Source organism: Microtus pennsylvanicus, chromosome 1 (assembly GCF_037038515.1).
Source record: "Microtus pennsylvanicus isolate mMicPen1 chromosome 1, mMicPen1.hap1, whole genome shotgun sequence".
NCBI classification, from domain to species: Eukaryota; Metazoa; Chordata; class Mammalia; order Rodentia; family Cricetidae; genus Microtus; species Microtus pennsylvanicus.
The window spans coordinates 161,853,596-161,863,274 of NC_134579.1; the positions used below are offsets into that span (position 1 = coordinate 161,853,596).

The window sequence follows — 9,679 nt, forward strand, 5'->3', positions numbered from 1 at the left end:
TCTGAGTCTGGGTTATCTCACTCAGGATGGTTTTTTCTAGTTCCATATATTTGCACACAAATATCAAGATGTCGTTTCTTTTTACCCTTGAGTAGTAATCCATGGTGTAAATGTACCACATTTTCCTTATCCATTCTTTGGTTGAGGGGCATTTTTTTCCTGGGTTCTGGAAATAAATAATGCTGCTATGAATATAGTTGAACAAATGTCCTTATATTAAGGTTGAGCATCCTTTGGGTATATGCCCAAGAGTGGTATTGTTGGGTCTTGAGGTATGTTGATTCCCAATTTTCTGATAAACCACCATGCTGATTTCCAAAGTGGATATACAGGTTTGAGTTCCCACCATCAATGGAGGAGTGTTTCCCTAACTCCACATCCTCTCCAGCATAATCTATCATTAGTGTGTTTGATCTTAACCATTCTTACATCTGAACTACAACACACCTGGCTGAAGTCTAGAGAAAGCAAAACTGTGCAGTTCTCAGACCTCAGCAAGACATCTGAACTACAACACCTTCTCTGGAAGAGAGAGGCAGAGGTTGTAGATGGTTTCTGTAAAATGGTGTCAAGGACACAATGATCATCACACACAGGAAGGGGTTCTTAAGGCCCCACCCTCAGTGAGGGACTTTTCTTAATGTGTGCTGGGGGATGGAATGCCATAAAAATACAGGAAAAGGAAATTCACATAAGCAGCCACACTTTAACTCTTTGGATTTTAAGGCCAATAGAGTAGTTTGGGTGGTGCTTTTTACTTATGTTAGAGTTGAGTATGGAAACCTCAACAAGGCTGGTCTGTGACTTAGAAAATCCACTAAAATTCATTGACGCCTATTATTGAACTCCAGTTCCCAAACTGTAATGGCAGTCTCAGATACCCAGAAACGGGCTCAACCTGGACTTTGGAGGATTTTTTGGAGGATAGATAAAAGCCAACATCCCTTTAAAACTTGTGAAGTTAGTTCCTCTACCCAAAGGTGTCATTTCTCTTATCACTGGAAGTAGGGAATATTGGCTGCCTTGTGGTGTCTATTACCATAATAAGGTACAGACCGGCCTCCAGGGTCCTTCAGTAGCACAAGTACCTGCTGTACAGTTGAAAGTCCATGCTAGTGTTCTAGATCATCTTCCCTCCTGCCCTCCCCTAACCTTCCTCTCGTTCAGAAGAATCCCTACTCCAGCTTCTCATTCTCTTTCTAAACCTATCTCTCTGTCTCCTCCTGTCTCTATGTTCCTCTCCCTCTTTCTGTGTCTCCTCCTCTGTCTCTCTCCCTCTGCCTCTCCTTTTTCTTCTTTCATAGTCTGGTTTTCAGCCAACATCAGTTCCTGGTCTGTCTGATTTGATATGCCACTATCTGTTCTATCTCTGATAGGTATTATAGAAGCTTTCTCCTTAAACATGTTACCAAGACATCATGTCAACAGTTTGGACAATACCAAGAAACAGTTTAAAATATTTTTAAAACATTTTAATGAAAAAAACTATTGTATACTGTAATCAGTATATACTGTGTCAAGAAATATTAACATTAAACTTTGACAATTTCAGGAATATTTTAGAAAATTTATATTGCTGATAGTAGTTCCTCATAGGCTTCAGCAGCAACTAAAAAGAAAAGCAAGAATTATCAGTAGTATCAAGAACATCATTGGTAGCTGCGTCAGGATGAGCAGTAACAGAGGCATCACCAGTAGAATCTTATGTAGTGTCATGTCACAAGGAATGTCGTTGTATTTGAGAAGTGGTGACAATGTGGAGCCTTATTTCATTGGTTTTATTCTCACATGTGGCTTCTTTGGGGGTGTTTATTTCCAAAATGATGCTATCCACATAAGTCACAGTTTATGGACAGAGAAAAATAGAAACTAATATCTAACAGTTACATTTCTCTGCTTAGCCATTCAGACAACACAAGTTTCATGTTAGATGTATTTTCAATATGATTGGAAAAGATAAGCATATTTTCTAGTTTTAGGTAATGGCTAAAGAGTCCTATATATAGCACAAAATTTATTTATGATATGTATTGGTGCCAAAGAGAATTGGATTTCTAGTGAATAAGTCATCATCTATTTTAAACCACTGCTGTGGTCTAACTTACCTTGTTAAACTCATTTTAATGCATGCCACATGTTAAATTAGGTTGAATGCCCACAGCATCACTGTTGATACAAATCTCAGAAACCATATTCCGGTGGTTAACATCAGCAGTGCCATTGTTGCTTCCCAAAGTGGCAGAACCTTGGAGTGAGTTGCATAGTGGGTGTGTTCAGCTGGACTGGTAGCACTGAAATATTCATTAGCACTCTGAGGGTCGAAAGCATCACCTGAGACATGAACAAGAGCAGATTCCTGATCAGTAGTAAAGCTATAACACTTGTGTTCTCTTAGAAGCAAGTTTCAAGAACAGGGTCAGAATGTTGCCAAGGAAGAGAGAATGAGGAGGAAGGAGAGAAAATGGCGTCCACAGATTACAGTACCTACAGCCAAGCTGCAGCCCAGTAGGGCTACAGTGCTGACACAGCCCAGCCAACTCAACGATATGCACAGACCACCCAGACCTATGGGAAACAAAGCTATGGAACTTATGGACAGCCTACTGATATCAGCTCAGAGCACTGCCACCTACAGGCAGACTGCATATGTGACTTCTCATGGACAGCCTCCCACTGGTGATACTACTCCAACTGCCCCCAGGCATACAGCCAGACTGTTCAAGGATGTGGCACTGGTGCTCATGACACCACCACTGCTCCAGTCACCACAACCCAAGCCTCTTGTGCAGCTCAGTCTGCATATGGCACCCAGCCTGCCTACCCAGCCTATGGCCAGCAGCCAGCAGCCGCCGCTGCACCTGCAAGACCACAAGATGCAAACGAGCCCACTGAGACTAGTCAACCTCAATCTATCACAGGGTTTTATAACCAGCCCATCCTATGGTATGGACAGAGTAATTACAGATATCCAAAGCACCTGGGAGCTACCCCATGCAGCCAGTCACTGCACCTCCACCCTATCCTCCTACACATCTTATGCTACATACCCTATCTTCCTCTTCACAGCCAACTAGTTATGATCAGAGCAGTTAATCTCAACAGAACATCTATGGGCAACCTAGCAACTATGGACAACAGAGTAGCTATGGTCAACAAAGCAGCTATGGGCAGCAGCCTCCCACTAGTTACCCCCCTCAGACTGGATGCTACAGCCAGGCTCCAAGTCAATATAGCCAACAGAGCAGCAGCTACGGGGAGCAGAGTTCATTCCGACAGGACCACACCACATGGTGTCGGGGGCAGGAGTCTGGGGGATTTTCCAACCAGGAGAGAACCAGACCATGAGTGGCCCTGAAAACTGGGAGAGGAGAAGAAGGGGATTTAATCATGGAGGCATGAGCAGAGGTGGGCAGGGAGGAGGAGGCGGTGGAATGGGCATTAGAGACCAAGGTGGCATCAATAAGCCCGGTGGACCCATGGATGAAGGCCCAGGTCCTGATCTAGGCCTTCCTATAGATCCTGATGAAGATTCTGACAACAGTGCAATTTATGTGCAAGGTTTAAATGACAATGTGAATCTGGATGATCTGGCAGACTTCGGTAAGCAGTGTGGGGTTGTTAAGATGAACAAGAGAACTGGGCATCCCATGATCCACATCTATTTGGATAAGGAGAGAGGAAAGCCTAAAGGGGACGCCACGGTGGCCTATGAAGATCTGCCAACTGCCAACGCTGCTGTGGAATGGTTTGATGGAAAGGATTTTCAAGGAAGAATACTTAAAGCTTCTCTTGCGCGAAAGAAGCCTCCAAAGAATAGCATGTGGAGTGCCACGACACCTCGTCAGGGGAGAGGGGTACCACCACTGCTCCGTGGAGGTCATAATAGCCCAAGAGGCCCCAAAGGACCCATGGGCTGCATGGGAGGCATTGGAGGAGAAAAAGAGGCTTCCCCCATAAAAACCCTGGGGCTCCTTAGGGAACCCCTTGTGGAGGAGGAAATGTCCAGCACTGAGCAAGAGATTGGGCGTGTCCCATGCAGGGATGAGGAACTCAGAAAATGAACTGGAGAACAGAATGCAACCAGGGTAAGGCCAAACCTCAGGGCTTCCTCCCGCAACCCTTCCAACCTCCGGGATGTGATAGTGGCCAAGTTGGCAGTGGTGTCATGCAGGGGAGAAGAGGTGTCAATATGGACCGTGGTGGTCCTGAAGAACTATTGCGAGGTATAACTGGTAGAGGCACATATGACTTCAGAGTGGTACGAATCTTGGACCGAGTTAGCTTTTTTGGAGGAACATGACATGGTCCTGTGGGCCCTCCTGGATCATTGTTGGAACAGATGGTATGAAGATCATGTGGACCTGGAGGACCTGCGTAAATGGATAAAGGTGAGAACAGTCAGGAACTTAGAGACCGGCCCTACTAGCAAGACCTGCAGAGCTGCATGGATGACGAGATTTATTTTTTAAAACCAGAAAATGTTTTAAATTTAGAATTACACATTTATAATGTGGGCCACAATGTCATGATTATTACTGTGTGTACTTTAGTATTTTCACCATTTGTGGAGAAACATTAAAACAAGTTAAATAGTAGTTTACTGAGTTTTTTTTTCTTTTAAAGATGCTTATTTTAAGACTTAACAATGGGAACCCCTCGTGAGCCTGCTCAGTATTACTGTGGAGAACCAAGAGGGCCCCTACTTGTAACAAAGTTCATGGTTGTGATTGTTTTCAAATAAATTCCAATTTTTTTAACTGTCAAATAAATAATGTTGCAGAGGGTCCATGGTATCACCAGTGTGGCTACCAGGAGGAAGCTCAGAGTCAGCATTTGTTCTCCCCCTTGCATGCCCAGTGTAAGTCCTAAAGAACGTGTGTGATCCATTGTGGTGTCGTGAAGTGTAATTTTCTCCAAATCCTGAAGAATTTCACCTCTATGACTTGTACCTGGAGATGAAGGAAATTCAGTGTTGGCGGTAGGAATGGGCGCAATGCCATCGTCATCCTTGGCAGGATGAAATTCTTCTTTCTTGGTTTCTTCAACCTTTAAGGAAAGTTTGAGATGTAAGTTTTCATTAAAATGTCACTAAGTTTTATTTACTTTAGAAGAAGTTATCTGTTAATGGCAAGGTCTTGATTTATAGTCCCCAAATATTTGTTTGCTCAGCGAAATTTTATCACTGTAACTACTGTTATTGTGTAAACTTTGCTTTATTTTCGTTTGATTCAAAGCCCAGAGTTTGAGAATCTTAAAAGAGGATCTGCTCAGCTTTGTGTGTGTGTGTGTGCGTGTGTGTGTGTGTATACGTGTGTGTGTATGTGTGTGTGTGTGTGTGTGTGTGTACGTGTGTGTGTATGTGTGTGTGTGTGTGTGTGTGTGGAGGGGTGGGCAGAGAATAACCTTCACAAGGTGGCTCTCTCTTTTCACCTGGTGAGGCTGCCCTGGTGGCATGCAGCGAGGATGAGGCGAACTTATGGACCGTGGTGGTCCTGCAGCAATGACCCGTGGTAGCACTGGTGGAGGCACATATGGTTTCAGAGTTGTCAGAATCCTGGACCGAGTTAGCTTTTTTGGAGGAACATGACATGGTCCTGTGGGCCCTCCTGCATCATTGTTGGAACAGATGGTATGAAGATCACGTGGACCTGGAGGACCTGCGTAAATGGATAAAGGTGAGAACAGTCAGGAACTTAGAGACCGGCCCTACTAGCAAGACCTGCAGAACTGCATGGATGACGAGATTTATTTTTTAAAACCAGAAAATGTTTTAAATTTAGAATTACACATTTATAATGTGGGCCACAATGTCATGATTATTACTGTGTGTACTTTAGTATTTTCACCATTTGTGGAGAAACATTAAAACAAGTTAAATAGTAGTTTACTGAGTTTTTTTTTTTAAAGATGCTTGTTTTAAGACTTAACAATGGGAACCCCTTGTGAGCATGCTCAGTATCATTGTGGAGAACCGAGATGGCCCCTACTTGTAATAAAGTTCATGGTTGTGATTGTTTTCAAATACATTCCAATTTTTTTTAACTATCAAATAAATAATGTTGCAGAGGGTCCATGTTGTCACCAGTGTGGCTACCAGGAGGAAGCTCAGAGTCAGCATTTGTTCTCCCCCTTGCATGCCCAGTGTAAGTCCTAAAGAACGTGTGTGATCCATTGTGGTGTCGTGAAGTGTAATTTTCTTAGAATCAGGAAGAGTGTCACCTCTATGACTTGTACCTGGAGATGAAGGAAATTCAGTGTTGGCGGTAGGCAGGGGCACAATGCCATCGTCATCCTTGGCAGGATGAAATTCTTCTTTCTTGGTTTCTTCAACCTTTAAGGAAAGTTTGAGATGTAAGTTTTCATTAAAATGTCACTGAGTTTTATTCACTTTAGAAGAAGTTATCTCTTAATGGCAGGGTCTTGATTTATAGTCCCCAAATATTTGTTTGCTCAGCGAAATTTTATCACTGTAACTACTGCTATTGTGTAACCTTTGCTTCCTTTCTGTTTGATTCAAAGCCCAGAGTTTGAGAATCTTAAAAGAGGATCTTCTCAGCTTTGTGTGTGTGTGTGTGTGTGTGTATGTGTGTGTGTGTGTGTAGGGGTGAGCAGAGAATAACCTTCACAAGGTGGCTCTCTGTTTTCACCTGGTGAGGCTGCCCTGTTGGCATGCAGCTAGGATGACGCGGACTTATGGACCGTGGTGGTCCTGCAGCAGTGACCCGTGGTAGCACTGGTGGAGGCACATATGGTTTCAGAGTTGTCAGAATCCTGGACCGAGTTAGCTTTTTTGGAGGAACATGACATGGTCCTGTGGGCCCTCCTGGATCATTGTTGGAACAGATGGTATGAAGATCACGTGGACCTGGAGGACCTGCGTAAATGGATAAAGGTGAGAACAGTCAAGAACTTAGAGACCGGCCCTACTAGCAAGACCTGCAGAACTGCATGGATGATGAGATTTATTTTTTAAAACCAGAAAATGTTTTAAATTTAGAATTACACATTTATAATGTGGGCCACAATGTCATGATTATTACTGTGTGTACTTTAGTATTTTCACCATTTGTGGAGAAACATTAAAACAAGTTAAATAGTAGTTTACTGAGTTTTTCTTTTAAAGATGCTTGTTTTAAGACTTAACAATGGGAACCCCTTGTGAGCATGCTCAGTATCATTGTGGAGAACCGAGATGGCCCCTACTTGTAACAAAGTTCATGGTTGTGATTGTTTTCAAATACATTCCAATTTTTTTTAACTGTCAAATAAATAATGTTGCAGAGGGTCCATGTTGTCACCAGTGTGGCTACCAGGAGGAAGCTCAGAGTCAGCATTTGTTCTCCCCCTTGCATGCCCAGTGTAAGTCCTAAAGAACGTGTGTGATCCATTGTGGTGTCGTGAAGTGTAATTTTCTTAGAATCAGGAAGAGTGTCACCTCTGTGACTTGTACCTGGAGATGAAGGAAATTCAGTGTTGGCGGTAGGCAGGGGCACAATGCCATCGTCATCCTTGGCAGGATGAAATTCTTCTTTATTGGTTTCTTCAACCTTTAAGGAAAGTTTGAGATGTAAGTTTTCATTAAAATGTCACTAAGTTTTATTTACTTTAGAAGAAGTTATCTGTTAATGGCAGGGTCTTGATTTATAGTCCCCAAATATTTGTTTGCTCAGCGAAATTTTATCACTGTAACTACTGCTATTGTGTAACCTTTGCTTCCTTTCTGTTTGATTCAAAGCCCAGAGTTTGAGAATCTTAAAAGAGGATCTGCTCAGCTTTGTGTGTGTGTGTGTGTGTGTGTGTGTATGTGTGTGTGTGTATGTGTGTGTGTAGGGGTGAGCAGAGAATAACCTTCACAAGGTGGCTCTCTGTTTTCACCTGGTGAGGCTGCCCTGTTGGCATGCAGCGAGGATGAGGCGGACTTATGGACCGTGGTGGTCCTGCAGCAGTGACCCGTGGTAGCACTGGTGGAGGCACATATGGTTTCAGAGTTGTCAGAATCCTGGACCGAGTTAGCTTTTTTGGAGGAACATGACATGGTCCTGTGGGCCCTCCTGCATCATTGTTGGAACAGATGGTATGAAGATCACGTGGACCTGGAGGACCTGCGTAAATGGATAAAGGTGAGAACAGTCAGGAACTTAGAGACCGGCCCTACTAGCAAGACCTGCAGAGCTGCATGGATGACGAGATTTATTTTTTAAAACCAGAAAATGTTTTAAATTTAGAATTACACATTTATAATGTGGGCCACAAAGTCATCACTATTACTGTGTGTACTTTAGTATTTTCAGCATTTGTGGAGAACATTAAAACAAGTTAAATGGTAGTTTACTGAGTTTTTTCTTTTAAAGATGCTTGTTTTAAGACTTAACAATGGGAACCCCTTGTGAGCCTGCTCAGTATTATTGTGGAGAACCGAGAGGGCCCCTACTTGTAATAAAGTTCATGGTTGTGATTGTTTTCAAATACATTCCAATTTTTTTTAACTATCAAATAAATAATGTTGCAGAGGGTCCATGTTGTCACCAGTGTGGCTACCAGGAGGAAGCTCAGAGTCAGCATTTGTTCTCCCCCTTGCATGCCCAGTGTAAGTCCTAAAGAACGTGTGTGATCCATTGTGGTGTCGTGAAGTGTAATTTTCTTAGAATCAGGAAGAGTGTCACCTCTATGACTTGTACCTGGAGACGAAGGTAATTCAGTTTTGGTGGTAGGAATGGGCGCAATGCCATCGTCATCCTTGGCAGGATGAAATTCTTCTTTCTTGGTTTCTTCAACCTTTAAGGAAAGTTTGAGATGTAAGTTTTCATTAAAATGTCACTAAGTTTTATTCACTTTAGAAGAAGTTATCTGTTAATGGCAGGGTCTTGATTTATAGTCCCCAAATATTTGTTTGCTCAGTGAAATTTTATCACTGTAACTACTGTTATTGTGTAAACTTTGCTTTATTTTCGTTTGATTCAAAGCCCAGAGTTTGAGAATCTTAAAAGAGGATCTGCTCAGCGTTGTGTGTGTGTGTGTGTGTGTGTGTGTGTGTGTGTGTACGTGTGTACGTGTGTGTGTATGTGTGTGTGTGTGTGTGTGTGTACGTGTGTGTGTATGTGTGTGTGTGTGTGTGTGTGTGGAGGGGTGGGCAGAGAATAACCTTCACAAGGTGGCTCTCTCTTTTCACCTGGTGAGGCTGCCCTGGTGGCATGCAGCGAGGATGAGGCGGACTTATGGACCGTGGTGGTCCTGCAGCAATGACCCGTGGTAGCACTGGTGGAGGCACATATGGTTTCAGAGTTGTCAGAATCCTGGACCGAGTTAGCTTTTTTGGAGGAACATGACATGGTCCTGTGGGCCCTCCTGCATCATTGTTGGAACAGATGGTATGAAGATCACGTGGACCTGGAGGACCTGCGTAAATGGATAAAGGTGAGAACAGTCAGGAACTTAGAGACCGGCCCTACTAGCAAGACCTGCAGAACTGCATGGATGACGAGATTTATTTTTTAAAACCAGAAAATGTTTTAAATTTAGAATTACACATTTATAATGTGGGCCACAATGTCATGATTATTACTGTGTGTACTTTAGTATTTTCACCATTTGTGGAGAAACATTAAAACAAGTTAAATAGTAGTTTACTGAGTTTTTTTTTTTTAAAGATGCTTGTTTTAAGACTTAACAATGGGAACCC

At 42.9% G+C, this 9,679-nt stretch overlaps 1 pseudogene; it reads left to right on the plus strand.

Annotated features, from left to right (window-relative positions):
• Window positions 1–2,461: 2,461 nt before the first annotated feature.
• On the plus strand, window positions 2,462–9,452 carry LOC142842482 (RNA-binding protein EWS-like; annotated as a pseudogene).
• Window positions 9,453–9,679: the final 227 nt, after the last annotated feature.